The following is a 14,926-nucleotide window of genomic DNA, read 5'->3' as shown; positions in this document are numbered from 1 at the left end:
TTCTCATGCACAGCTCACAACAGGACAAAGACACGATCCCTCACCTCCCTGACCCCCTCCCCCTCCCCTCTCAACTTTTCAGAGTTGGCGAAAACTTCATGAAGAATTTTAGTTCAACTAAATTGAACTAAACCAGCCCTCTGGTATTATTCAAATGAGGCCTTACATTTTCACTTTATACTTGAAAAATATTTCATCATGGCAACCATTTTTAAACCATGTAAACACAAAGAAACTAAGAAAGCTAGGAAATTTATTACCTAGGAACAGAAAAAGAATCAATTGGTCCTAGAGAACAGAACCCAGGTCCTGAATTCCTGGCCATGCACTGTCATGACTCACCTTGAATATCTTCAGCTTTGGAATTCAGACTTCACCTATCTTTAAACAAAATGGTACCCTAATGATTTCTGCAGTATTGATCTATATTTTTAAAACATAGCTATTCCTGGTTATTCTCTCTTTTATTTTGCATTCAGTTAATACTGTTAAGTAAGTCAATGAACATAAACCAAAAAGCGTTTAAAGACAGGGAAGGAAGATACTGTCTATCAACTACAAACAGAGCAAGTTATTCCCAGTTTCTGAACAGTATTCCAAACCATCCTCACATTCGAGTTACATTGTAAGCTAAATGTGTGCAAACTCATAAGGAAAAAAGCCAGTTTTAGACACCCACTTAACTGCAGTGAAAGTAGAATCCAGCAATAGTCCGGAAATAGTCACTCTTCTAGGGCAATGACTCATACCTGCCCATAATCATAAGATCCCTGTTAGGTCATTATTAGCCTAATAAAGTTTCGATTAATATACATAATTTAAAGTAATTAAATTCCTTTTTTTGACAGTCCAACCCCAGCACCCGCAGTACCTCCAATTAGTTTATATTAGCGAAACTTTGATCATCATCAAAGCCGAAACAAGGGATTAGCTCTGGCAAACCTATGCAGTGCCATTGGCTGCTCAGTCACTCAGTTGTGTCCGATTTTGCGACCTCATGGATTGTAGCCCGCCAGACTCCTCTCTGCATGGGGTTTTCCAGGCGAGAATACTGGAGTAGATTGCCATTCCCTTCTCCAGGGGATCTTCTTGACCTAGGGGTCCAACCCGTGTCTCTTACGTCTCCTGCATTGGCAGGTGGATTCTTTACCACTAGCGCCACCTGGGAAGCCCAACACGATTGGTAGAAATTCCCACCTTCTCCAAGGAAAGCAGACATGGAAACAAGCTCGCTTTTCACTCGAAGGGGTTCAGGTTGCAATGTGTCCCCTTTATTGGCCACTTTAGTTGAGAAAAACGTGGCCGGCAGGGAGTGAGGCTGCAGTGCTTGTAAAGTCACGATCCACACAGCTTAGCCCAGGGTTGCTGCTTCTGTTGAAGACGGTTGTCAACATCGACAGCAGGCTGTACCCTCAGAGGAGCTGCGTGACAACTGACCACTCAGGTGTCGCTGCACTGTGACATGTGAGTGGGCACAGACACCATGGGGCTGATGCTAGGGCACACAGGGAGTTAAAGAAGCATCCTCTGGATTTTGTGCAGTACCCACCCAGAAGTCTGCCGGCATCTCTGCTTGGGTACCTGACAGGTGCCTCTCGGTGATGTAGCCACAAGGGGATCCCGCGTCTCGGCTCCTCCAAGCCCTCCCTTCCTCGCTCTTCTCCAGGCCAGCAAACCACAGCCGTCCTGCCAGCTTTTCCAGGACAAAACCTCGACCTGTCTCCCTCCCACCTCACATCTCCCAGTCCACCTGGCGAGTGCAGTGCACGCCCCCTTCCACACCCGGAACCCGACCGCCTTGTGCCTGCTCCCCGAGAGAGGCTCTGTTCAGCCGCCACCCTCTCCTCCCACCCTGGGCATCTGCACCACCTTCCTCATCTGCTCACTCTTTCCACCCAGCCATCACAGGCTACACTGCACCTGGCTTGGTTCTTTTTCATGGGCTTGTGATCACAGCACAGTGCAAAGCTGTCTGGTGCCTGCTGCTTGCTCTCAGAGTAAAATAGCCCTGTACGCAGGGAAAAGGCCCCGTCTCTCCAACACCACCCGTGATTCTCAGCCCTGCCCTCATTCACTGCAGCCGCAGCGGCATCTTTGTTGGACTCTGCATGCCCAGGGCCCCCACACCTGCTGTTCCTTCTGCTTGCGATGTTCATCCCCAGGCGCACGCAGGCCTGGACCCTCCATCTCTCTCCTCGAATGTTGCATCAAAGCCAGCCTTCTATGACTGACTTGGGGAAAAGAACAGGCCTGCCCACTCTACTCATTTTGTTTTGCTTAGTTGAAGTAGAGTTAATTTACATTGTTAATTTCAGGTGTTCGGTAAAGTGATTCAGTTATATATATACATTCAGCTGTGTATATAGAGAGATTCTTTTTCAGATTCTTTTCTCTTACAGGTTATTACAAAATATTAAGTGCTATATAGCAGGTCCTTGTTGGTTATCTGTTTTATATATAAAATAGTCTGTGTATATTATATATATATAAACTGAAAGTGTTACTTGCTTATTCATGTCTGACTCTTTGCCACCCCATGGACTATACAGTCCACAGAATTCCCCAGGCCAGAATACTGGAGTGGGTAGCCTTTCCCTTCTCAAGGGGATCTTTCGAACCCAGGAATTGAACCCAGGTCTTCTGCACTGAGGGCGGGTTCTTTACCCTCTGAGCCATCAGGCAAGCCCGTATATAAAGTAGTCTGTATATGTTAATCCAAAACTCCTAATTTTTCCTTCCTCTCCTTTCCCCTTTGGGAACCTTGTTTCCTGAGAGTCTATTTCTGTTTTGTAAATAAGGTCATTTGTATCATTTTTTAGATTCCATTTTGGTTTTCTCCATAGAACTTACTGATACACTCGACACTTGTTTTGTTTATTTTATTGTTTGTCTCCTTTAGTAAAATATAAACCCCTGGAGTGTTAGGACCTCCAGCTGATTCTCACTGTTGTGTCCCTGGACCTAGAATGGTGCCTGTAGGTAACACGTGCTCAGTCAGCATGTGCTGAGTAAATGAATGAATGGACCTCTCCCAGGTGTGTGTTTATACCTGGAGGAGGTGACCATATGGATAAGGATGCACGGATATGAATGGTCATAGCAGCATAGTTTCCAAAACCTGAAAAGGACCTAAACAGTCATCCAAGATAGTGGACCTGTCTATGAGAGAGTGACTTCTTCTCCTTCAGTTAAGTGCCAGGAGCGGGACTCTCGCTAACGTCGGTGTCCTATCTGTTGTGTTTTGTGGCACTGCCATGCTGTTTCAGGTTCCAAAGAAGACGGGGAAGGAGGGCCCAGGGGCCGTGATCCTGCGGTAACGTCCTGTGTCCAGGTGGGCAGGGGAGACACGGGTGTAAATTACCTTACTCTTTACTCACTGAAAAGTGTGGACTTTGTATCCCCTCCACTCTCTCAATTATGTATTGGTACTTTCTACAGCGGTGTTTCTGATGGATGGCACGTGTAACCCACAGGCACATCCAGAAAATGCCTCGAGTCTGGGTGTTAAACAGTGAGAATTAAATACATTGGTGCTTATCCGTTTGCCCTCATGAGATACGAGTTTTTCTGGCTTGTTTTAGTTATATTTTAGAGCTTTTGAAAATCTTCTTATTTTAAATTCATGGTGTTCCTCAAAATACTACATGTATTTGCTCTCATGCCAAAGATCTTTTATGGTGTCATCCACACAGTTTACTGGCTGCCGAGAGTACAAAAACTTGTCTGTGATCCTCTTATTCTTAAGAATGTGCATGTTTAGACACAAATACACACACACACACACACAGTACCGTTTTAGAATTAGCAGATGTCTGAAGATTAATGAGAATTGCAAAAACCAACTGTCTCCCCGCCACCATCATATTTGGGTGACAAGAGCAAGCAGAATGGGACAGAACCCAAGGGAAATGACACCACTTAGTTGTAGTTTCCTATTGTCCCATTCTTAATGATCATTTCCTTTCATTCTTTCCATCTTCTTCCTTTCTCTGTACATTTGCGCTGAATTGAAAATTTTCATCTTTTACATTTTATCAGTACAATACATGTTCTCTGGGACACTGAACTGCCAGGGAACCAGAAGCCAAAAGAGGTGAGGCAACAGGGCAGCATCTTGAGTTTCACCGCAAAGACACAGACTTATCTCTGAGTCCTGCATTCCAAGAGCTAATAAATGACCAGGATACAACTTGCCATGCTGTTTGTCCTCTTCCCCAGTCTCTGTATTCTTTCTCAATCCCTGATTCCCCCCAGGATCGGCCCCCTTGTAATCTCACTTGAAAAGTTAGTCCTACCTCTGCAAGCCTTCACGCACTTGAAGACATCAGTACTAATCCTTCTGTGGACCTGTATGAACTCCTTAGCCCAAAAAACACTGCCCACGTTGTGTGGAGCAAGACAGGCCTCCCTGTCCATCACCAACTCCCGGAGTTTACCCAAACCCATGTCCATCGAGTCGGTGATGCCATCCAACCATCTCATCCTCTGTCGTCCCCTTCTCCTCCCGCCTTCACTCTTTCCCAGCAGCAGAGTCTTTTCCAATGAGTCAGCTCTTCGCATCAGGTGGCCAAAGTATTGGAGTTTCAGCTGCAGCATCAGTCCTTCCAATGAACATCCAGGACTGATCTCCTTTAGGATGGACTGGTTGGATCTCCTTGCAGTCCAAGGGACTCTCAAGAGTCTTCTCCAACACCACAGTTCAAAAGCATCAATTCTTTGGTGCTCAGCTTTCTTTATATTCCAACTCTCACATCCATACATGACCACTGGAAAAACCATAGCCTTGACTAGACGGACCTTTGTTGGCAAAGTAATGTCTCTGCTTTTAAATATGCTGTCTAGTTTGGTCATAACTTTGCTTCCAAGGAGTAAGTGTCTTTTAATTTCATGGCTGCAGTCACCACCTGCAGTGATTTTGGAGCCCAGAAAAATAAAGTCAGCCACTGTTTCCACTGTTTCCCCATCTATTTGCCATGAAGTGATGGGACTGGATGCCATGATCTTAGTTTTCCGAATGTTGAGCTTTAAGCCAACACTTTCACTCTCCTCTTTCACTTTCATCAAGAGGCTCTTTAGTTCTTCTTCACGTTCTGCCATAAGGGTGGTGTCATCTGCATATCTGAGGTTATTGATATTTCTCCTGGCGATCTTGATTCCAGCTGGTGCTTCCTCCAGTCCACCATTTCTCATGAAGTCCTCTGCATATAAGTTAAATAAGTAGGGTGACAATATCCAGCCTTGACGTACTATTTGGAACCAGTCTGTTGTTCCATGTACAGTTCTAACTGTTGCTTCCTGACCTGCATACAGGTTTCTCAAGAGGCAGGTCAGGTGGTGTGGTATTCTCATCTCTTTCAGAATTTTCCACAGTTGATTGGGATCCACACAGTCAAAGGCTCTGGCATAGTCAATAAAGCAGAAATAGATGTTTTTCTGGAACTCTCCTGCTTTTTCAATGATCCATCGGATTTTGGCAATTTGATCTCTGGTTCCTCTGCCTTTTCTAAAACCAGCTTGAACATCTGGAAGTTCATGGTTCATGTATTGCTGAAGCCTGCCTTGGAGAATTTTGAGCATTACTTTACTAGTGTGTGAGATGAGTGCAACTGTGCGGAGGTTTGAGCATTCTTTGGCATTGCCTTTCTTTGGGATTGGAATGAAAACTGACCTTTTCCAGTCCTGTGGCCACTGCTGAGGTTTCCAGATTTGCTGGAATATTGAGTGCAGCACTTTCACAGCATCATCTTTCAGGATTTGAAATAGCTAAACTGGAATTCTATCACCTCCACTAGCTTTGTTCGTAGTGCTGCTTCCTAAGGCCCACTTGACTTCACCTTCCAGGATGTCTGCCTCTAGGTGAGTGATCACACCATCGTGATTATCTGGGTTGTGAAGATCTTTTTGTACAGTGCTTCTGCGTATTCTTGCCACCTCTTCTTAATATCTTCTGCTTCTGTTAGGTCCCTACCATTTCTGTCCTTTATTGAGCCCATCGTTGCGTGAAATGTTCCCTTGGTATCTCTAATTTTCTTGAAGAGCTCTCTAGTCTTTCCCATCCTATTGTTTTCCTCTATTTCTTTGCATTGATTGCTGATATACAGTATAATCCAACATAAAAGTGGCTTAAGCAAAAATGGAGTTACATTTCTCTCCTATAGGTATTTGTCTGTGGGCAGTCCAGATCTGATGTAGGCAGGCTGGAATGGCATCTCCACCCAGTCCTGCCAGCACCATCATCCTGGGATGTGGCTTTCATCCTCATGATCCAAAGTGACTGTTTAAGGGCCAACCACTATGTCCCCAACCCAGTAGAGGAAGAAGACAGGTGTACCCCTTGCTTTTAAGGGGTACCCATCACTTCTGCTTACATCTCATCAGCCAAAACTTATTCAGTCACACAGCTACAGCCAGCTGAAGGGAAGGAGGGAAATGCAGTGAAAAACTGCCCAGGTAGAACTGAGGTCCTGGTACTGAAGACATCTGAGTGGCTACAGGAGACAGCTGCGCTACGTACCGTGATGGGCTGAGTTGTGTCCCCTGGAAATTCACACGTTGTGTCCTAACCCCCAGCACCTCAGAATGTGACTGTAGTTGGAAAAAGGGTCTTTAATGGTGTGATTAAGATAAAATGAAGTCATGATGGTGGGCCCTAATCCATATGACCATTGTCCTTACAAGAAAAGAAGATTAGGACCCAGACATGCATGAAAGGGGGCTTCCCAGGTGGCTCAGCCGTAAAGAATCTGCCAATGCAGGAGATGTGGGCTCGATCCTTAAGTCGGGAAGATTCCCTGGACAAGGAAATGGCAGCCTACTGCAGTATTCTTGCTTGGAATATCCTATGGACAGAGGAGCCCGCTGGGCTACGGTCCGTGAAGTCTCAAAAGAGTCGGATGGGTCTCAGCGACTAAACAACAAAAACAACAATGCATAGAAGGAAGAACACGTGAGGACGCACGGAGAAGACGGCCGTCCACACAGCAAGGAGAGAGGCCTCAGGAGGAACTAGCCTGCTCACACCTTGGTCTTGGAGTTCAGCCTCCTCAAGGGTGAGAAGATAAATTCCTGCTGTTGGAGCCTCCCAGTCTGTGGGGCTTGGTTATAGCAGCCCTAGCAAATGAATACACTTATCTGTTGCCCGTTACATGGTGGCTTAACCACATAGGATGTCATAGTTGTTGTGGATCAGGAATCTGGGCACAGCTTAACGAGGTCCTTCACTCCCTGGTCTCCTGAAAGCCTGCCTTCCAGTATCATCTGCCTCTCACCTGAAAGCTGGACGGTGCAGGGATCTGCGTCCAAGCTCCTGTGACGTTGGCAGATTTAGTCCTCCCTGGGCTGCTGGCCACCTGGGCCTCCCACCCTGGCAGCTGGCTTCAAGAACATGTGCAAGCCAAGGGGGTATGGACGCCAGCTGCAGGGAAGGCTCAGTCCTCTGTAACGTAAACCCAGGAGCGCCACCTTTGCCCATTACACTGTTAGAGGTGTCAGTGAAAATTCAATTAAGTTAAAAAAGAATTTTATTCAAGCTAGGGGATATATGTATACCTATGGCTGATTCATGTTGCGGTCTGACAGAAAACAACACAATTCTGTAAAGCAATAATCCTTCAATTAAATTTTTTTTTTTAAAAATTGAAAAAAAATAAAGTGAAGATTATAACCCGGGAGACAAACTCTCAGACGCTTTGAGAGAGCCTGTTAAAAGCCCAAGGCATGATCCCATACAGTTTTGAGATAAAGGATTATACATCAAAGCTCACTAAGGATATAGATCAACTCAAGCAAACTGAGCAGTAAGTCATTACGACCCCCTACAGAGCTGGCCAAGAATGCTAATCTTGTAAGACATTGCACTGCTAGGTCAGAAGGAAGAAAGGTGGATCTTTGCAGGCCAGGCGTCTCTCCAGTCTTTGACGTCTGGTTAATGGGGAAGGAAGGCAGACAGCACAGAGAACTTTCCATTTAACTTCTTTTGTCTGACCTTAGTGTGTAAACTTTAATCAGAAGCAAGCCACCAGTGACAGCCCACACTCAGGATACTGCCAACCACAGTACCTGACCGCCTGGAGCCCGGCCACTGTGGCCTGTTCTGTGGAGAAGGGCTGTTATCTTATACACAACATCAGGGAACCGGGGCCCCAAGGCTGGCGGCATGTTTCTCCGAGGTCCTTGCCCTGAAGGGGGCCGTTGCTGTTCCCGTGGGGACACGGTTTCCTGTGGCGGTGCTGGGTTTCCACTCCCCTGGCTGCTTGGGGAAAACAGGCTCTGGAATCAGGTGGAGATGTGGCTTGTGGCCCAGAACCGGGGACTTCTCCTGGGGGCCACCCACGTGCCGCCCCTCGGCTTGCTCAGGGCCCCCCCTCCAGGTGCTGAGGCTCTGGAGCCCCGGGCCCGCCCATGCAGCCGGCCTCGGTCAAGGAGCGGGACACACTTGGGTCAAGCGGTCATGCGGGTGAGGGACCTCTGGGGCCAAAGCTGCTGCTCGCTATGCCAGCCACGGCCTCTCGCGACAGCAGGCGCAGACCAGGCAGGTTCTGACCAGCCGTGCCAGCCCCAAGCCCCTTGGTTCTTCCTCGGGCTGCGCAGTGACCCTCCAGGGATGTGCTCGTCTCGGGGACCCCACCTGGGCTCCACCTGAGAGTGCCCTGACTCCGCCTGAGGCGCACCACTCCCCGCTCCCTTCTCTGCAGGGCTGTCCCGTGAGCTCTCCCTCCGCCCGGGACGCTGAGTGGGCAGGCTCCCCCGCGGGGTCTCAGGCTCCGAGCCCGTGGCCGGCCCGCCCTTCCAACCGCGGGCGTCACTCGGGGGCTCCTCGCCTAGTGCCTCGTTCGCCAGCGAGCCGGAGGCTCACTGGCGCCGCGCCGCGCCGTCGCGCCCCGGCCCCTCCGCGCCGCGCCGCGCCGTCGCGCCCCGGCCCCTCCGCGCCGCGCCCCGCCCCTTCTCGCGCCGTCACGCCGTCGCGCTCCAGCCCCTCCGCGCCCGCCCCGCCCCCTCGCCGCGCTCCCCCGCCTCCGCACGGCCCACCTCGTTCTTTCCTGGGAGGAGCGCGCTGATGTCTGTGGCCTCGGCAGCTCCAGGAGGCGAGACGGCGGACGCGTGGAGCCGGGCGGGCGCCGCGTCTGGTCTTTTGCGGAGGCCGCCGCCTCCGGCTGTCAATCCCGCCGGCCTGGCCCCGCCCCGCCCAACGGCGGAGCGTCGCGGGGCGTAAGGCCGAGGGGGCTGCCGGGACGGACCCAAGATGGCCGGGCGCCTGTGTTCCGTTCCTGCCCTCGGCCCGAACCTCATTCATTGCCGTGCTGCTGAGCGGAGCCGCGAGCCATCCCGAGGGCTCCGGGCGTTGTTCCCGCTGGGCCGCAGGCCGCCATGGCGACCCTGGAAAAGCTGATGAAGGCCTTCGAGTCCCTTAAGTCCTTCCAGCAGCAGCAGCCGCCGCCGCCGCCGCTATGCCCGGCCGTGGCCGAGGAGCCGCTGCACCGACCGTGAGTACTGACCTGCCGCAGCTCGGCCCCAGCCCTCCCCGGCCTTCGCCAGCCTCCCGCGGAGGCACGGAGGCGGCCCCGGCCCTCTGCCCTCCCGGCTGCCCAGTTTGGGGAGGAACCGGGGTTGCGTTGTGAGCAGGACTCGGCCGAGCCGAGGCCGCGTCCAGCCCCCACTCTTCTGCTCTGAGGGGAGCAGGGCCGCGCGGGCGCTGGACGCTCCCCGAGGAGCCGGGAATTGGGAGCCCGAGTGATGCGGGGACAGTGGTGACCTCATGCCCGGGGACGTCGGGCTGGAGGGCGGGGGAGCGCGCGCGTTCCAATGGGGAGCCTCTGGCGGGGCCCCCTTTAAACAGGCTGGGAGTCAGTCGGGCCTGTCTTCCCGTAGCCTCAGGGCTTTTCGTTTAGTTCGGGGGTCGCGGCAGAAGATTGAAGTGTTGGAAAGAGACCGGCTTGTCTCAGTTCAAGGCGGTCTGCAGGCCCCTTAAATGAGCGGTGGTCGCCCCGTAAGTGTGAACTTAGCCCAGATGGTTGTTATTAACACACAAGAAACAATAAAACGGCCTTCAATAGTGGGAAGAGTGGGCTGAAGTTTATTACTTGTCTGCAGTTGGAAATAAATCACATCTTGCTGAGGGGGAGGTTAATCGTCGGGGCGAGTGATGTCCATTTCACGGGCATCGCAGTCACGCTGGCCAGAACCTGGATGGGTGTCTGCGGACAGTCTCCTGTGGCAGACATCCTGGTACTGTTCGGAAGTAGGGGGTCTCGGTTGCTTGTGCTAGGGAACTTTTCGAAACAGAAGAAGAGAGACCATTTGATGTCACCTTCTTACAGAGCCCAAGTACTTTTCCTTGAAGTCTTGGGTGTTCCGCAGAGGTCAGGGCGTGCTCTGCTACAGTTCAGGCCTTTCTTTCATGTGCGGGCGTTTTCTTTCTCATCTGGATTTGTACAAGACGGCATTTAATGAGGACAGGTTTTGGGAAGCCGCCCCTTTAAGAAGTTCACCTTAATGTTAAGATGGATTCATTTTCAGGAATGTTTTCATCTTTGTTTCTGATGTGATTCCTTGCTGTGTCCTGAGGTTTAATCAGGAAATGAGTATTTGGGGAGTCATTTTGGCTTATCTGTGAAAATGTAGCAGTAAAGCGCTTTTTCTGCTAAAAGGTGAAAAACTTGTTTGGATACTTTGAGAAAAAAGAATCTTTTTTTTAACAACTTGACGTTTCTCCGCAGCAAATAACTTGGAACCATGACCCATTCCAGACTTAGCATAGTGCTTCTCCGTGGAGGTAGAAGTCAGAGAAGTTGACGCATCTCAGCGTCTCTTGGATCTTGTGTACAAACAGGAAGCACCAGGCAGGCTCTGGGTGGGAAGGAACGTCTTAACTGCCGTCCCTGTCTGTTGTCCAGCACTTGGTCTGTCATCTTTGCATAAACAATACATTGCTGCTGCTACTGCTAAGTCGCTTCAGTCGTGTCCAACTCTGTGCGACCCCAGAGACGGCCGCCCACCAGGCTCCCCCGTCCCTGGGATTCTCCAGGCAAGAGTACTGCAGTGGGTTGCCATTTCCTTCTCCAGGGGATCTTCTTTCCCCAGAGATGAAACCACAGCTGTTGCTTCTCCTGGGTTAACAGGCAGATTCTTTACCACTAGCGCCACCTAGTCATTATTGTTTGAATTTTAATATAAGATCAGTCACCACTGAAGACCGTCCATCTACCTGAAGAATTTTATGATTTTAGAGCTACCTATTGAGTGCAGAAAAGACTAAAATTTAATCAGGGCAGATGTTTTCCCCCTCAAATCGGTGTGGATTGCTGGGAAGTGACTTTGGATGAGTTAGAAGAGGGATCTGAACCATGCGCTTTCTTCGTAGCTGACCGTGATGGGACGTGTACTCACTCTTTCTGGCAGTAAAGGTGTGACAGTCAGGGTCACAGACGGGCCGTCACTGATGTCTTGGTCACACCTGAGGGCTGCAGCTCGGACTCCACAAGCTGCTTGAGCTCAGTCGTGTGGGACTGCTCTTCAGGGTCTCTCTTTTTTTAAGCTTTGCTGTTTCTACTTCTCTTTCCATCTCTTGGTTTTAGAAACTCGAGGTTAACATAATTATCATTTATCTTCCGAAACCTGTTGGAAAGATTGACTCAAGACTTTTGAGTCAGTTTTACTGTGTATTGAACTTACTCCTTTGGTCTTCCCTTGTGGCTCAGCCAGTAGACTCTGCCTGCAGTGCGGGAGACCTGGGTTTGATCCCTGGGTTGGGCAGATCCCCTGGAGAAGGGAAAGGCTACCCACTCCAGTATTCTGGCCTGGAGAATTCCATGGACTAAGTCCACGGGGTTGCAAAGAGTCAGACACGACTGAGCGACTTTCATTTTCTTTCACTTTCAACCTACTCTTGTACGGCAAGCACTTGCCCACTCCTTTGTTGTCTGGGAAACACCTGTCCAGTGTAGGTGCTGGGCTGAGTGCCCGTGAGAGGCACGCGCTTGTTCTCAGTGAGTCTGTCATCCCTGGAGAGTAACCGTGGGAACCGTTCCTTCCAGAGTGTGGTGCTGGCTCATGGCAGGGCCTGGGGCAGGAGCCCTGAGGGAATAGGGCAGGCTTCCCCAATGGCTCAGCAGGAAAGAATCTGCCTGCAATGCAAGAGAGGGAGATGCAGGTTTGATCCCTGGGTCAGGAAGTTCCCCTGGAGACAGGGGATGGCTGTCCGCTCCAGTATTCTTGTCTGGAAAACCCCGTGGGCAAAGGAACCTGGTGAGCTACAGTCCATGGGGTTGCAAAGAGTCGGACACCACACACACACACACACACACACACACACACACACGTATCTTTCACTCTATCCCCACAGGGAGCTCAGAGGAGGAGCTAGACCCAAGCAGACAACACAGGAGTGTGCTTTTATTTTGATGGGTGAAATTGGTATTCGGTCTTTGATTTTTTGCTTGTTTCATAAATTTTGCTCAAATTCTAGCATGGGGCCTCGGGTGCAGCACATGTGAGTCTTAAGGAAATCAGGCAGCAGGTTCAGAAAGTGGTATCATTTTTTGTTACCTGTATTCTTGTGGCCTAGTCCACATACGAGGAGAGAGACACAGTTCTTTTTAAAGCTTACATTTGTATTGATCACTTTTCTGTTGTGACCATCTTAGGTAGCGAGGTGCACTCAATTTAGTGTTTGTCAGCTTTTTCTGATGGCCATCCCCCCAGGAGTTGTTTTAGACCCTAGGGTAAGAGGCTGCCCACAGAGGGGTCACTGCCTGTAGAGCTGGGAGACCGGGTGTGTGAATGCAGCTCATTTAAGGCCTTTGTGGGTTTTCACTTTGGAAGGGAACCATACAGAAGAGAGTTCGTTTGCCTCCTAGCTTGTTGGGAGAGGTCAGTGTTCTTTAATTTTCTTGATGATTTAAGGTCTTCAACTAGGTGAGCTGCTGTAATCGAGACTTGAATGTGGTGGCTCAAAGAAGAGAACATTTAAACTCTCATAGTACTTTCTGTTCATGATCTGAGCCACAGTCTGCTCCTGGTCTTGTTTTTGCTGACTGTATAGAGCTTCTCCATCTTTGGCTGCAAAGAATATAATGAATCTGATTTCGGTGTTGACCATCTGGTGATGTCCACGTGTAGAGTCTTCTCTTGTGTTGTTGGAATAGGGTGTTTGCTATCACCAGTGTGTTCTCGTGGCAAAACTCGATTAGCCTTTGCCCTGCTTCATTCTGTACTCCAAGGCCAAACTTGCCTGTTACGCCAGGTGTTTCTTGACTTCCTACTTTTGCATTCCAGTCCCCTATAATGAAAAGGGCATCTTTTTTGGGTGTTAGTTCCAGAAGGTCTTGTAGGTCTTCATAGAACCGTTCAACTTCAGCTTCTTCGGCGTTACTGGTCGGGGCATAGACTTGGATTACCGTGATATTGAATGGTTTGCCTTGGAAACGAACAGAGATCATTCTGTCGTTTTTGGGATTGCATCCAAGTACTGCATTTCGGACTCTTTTGTTGACCATGATGGCTACTCCATTTCTTCTAAGGGATTCTTGCCCACAGTAGTAGATATAATGGTCATCTGAGTTAAATTCACCCATTCCAGTCCATCTTAGTTCGCTGATTCCTAGAATGTCAACGTTCACTCTTGCCATCTCCTGTTTGACCACTTCCAGTTTGCCTTGATTCACGGACCTAACATTCCAGGTTCCTATGCAATATTGCTCTTTACAGCATCGGACTTTGCGTCTATCACCAGTCACATCCACAGTTGGGTATCGTTTTTGCTTTGGCTCCATCCCATCATTCTTTCTGGAGTTATTTCTCCACTGATCTCCATTAGCATATTGGGCACCTACTGACCTGGGGAGTTCATGTTTCAGGGTCCTATCGTTTTGCCTTTTCATACTGTTCATGGGGTTCTCAAGGCAAGAATACTGAAGTGGTTTGCCATGCCCTTCTCCAGTGGACCACAATCTGTCAGACCTCTCCACCATGACCCATCCGTCTTGGGTGGCCCCACACGGCATGGCTTAGTTTCATTGAGATAGACAAGGCTGTGGTCCGTGTGATCAGATTAGCTAGTTTTCTGTAGTTTTAGTTTTAGTGTGTCTGCCTTCTGATGCCCTCTCGCAACACTTACCTTGGGTTTCTCTTACCTTGGGCCTTGGGTAATTCCTCTTGCTGCCGCCGGCCCCAGCCCCCAGCCTGGCCTAGCCCCTCTCGCCTGCCGCCCCCGGACCCCCGCCCCCGGCCTAGGCCCTGTCAGCCGCTGCCCCCGGCCCGGCCTAGCCCCTGTCAGCCGCCGCCCGCAGCTCCCGGCCCCCGGCCCGGCCTAGCCCCTGTCGGGCGCCGCCCCCGGCCCCCCGGCCCCCGGCCCGGCCCACAGGGCTAGGCCGCCGCCCCCTGGCCCCCGGCCCGGCCTAGCCCCTCTCGGCCGCCACCCCCTGCCCCCGGCCCCCGGCCCGGCCTAGGCCCTCTCGGCCGCCGCCCCGGGCCCCCGGCCCGGCCTAGCCCCTCTCTGCCGCCGCCCCCGGCCCCCGGCCCCCGACCCGGCCTACCCCTGTCGGCCGCCGCCCCCGGCCCCCGGTCCCCGGCCCGGCCTAGCCCCTCTCGGCCACCGCCCCTGGCCCCCGGGCCCCGGCCTAGCCCCTGTCGGCCGCCGCTCCCGGCCCCCGGGCCCCGGCCTATCCCCTGTCGGCCGCAGCTCCCGACCCCTGGCCCGTCCTAGGCCCTCTCGGCCGACGCCCCCGGACCCGGTCCCCGGACCCCGGCCCGGCCTAGCCCCTGTCGGCCGCCGCCCCCGGCCCCCGGCCCCCGGCCCGGCCTAGCCCCTCTCGGCCGCCGCCCCGGGCCCCGGCCCGGCCTATCCCCTGTCGGCCACCGCCCCTGGCCCCCGGTCCCCGGCCTAGCCCCTCTCGGCCGCCGCCCCGGGCCCCGGCCCGGCCTATCCCCT

The 14,926-nt window shown here is 51.4% G+C and overlaps 1 pseudogene across 1 annotated transcript in view; it reads left to right on the top strand.

Annotated features, from left to right (window-relative positions):
* The first annotated feature begins 9,232 nt into the window (after positions 1-9,232).
* LOC145507292 (solute carrier family 71 member 2-like) overlaps positions 9,233-14,926 on the top strand; it is a 95,858-nt pseudogene continuing 90,164 nt past the window's right edge. Inside the window, exon 1 of the transcript XR_014054749.1 lies at positions 9,233-9,482. The product of XR_014054749.1 is annotated as a solute carrier family 71 member 2-like (transcript). The remainder of the gene's footprint in view (positions 9,483-14,926) is intronic.

The sequence above is a fragment of the Giraffa tippelskirchi genome, chromosome 1 (genome assembly GCF_054371585.1).
Source record: "Giraffa tippelskirchi isolate mGirTip1 chromosome 1, T2T-mGirTip1v1.2.pri, whole genome shotgun sequence".
NCBI classification, from domain to species: Eukaryota; Metazoa; Chordata; class Mammalia; order Artiodactyla; family Giraffidae; genus Giraffa; species Giraffa tippelskirchi.
The sequence above is the reverse complement of the archived record's forward strand: the minus strand, read 5'-3'. Positions and strand labels throughout refer to the sequence as shown.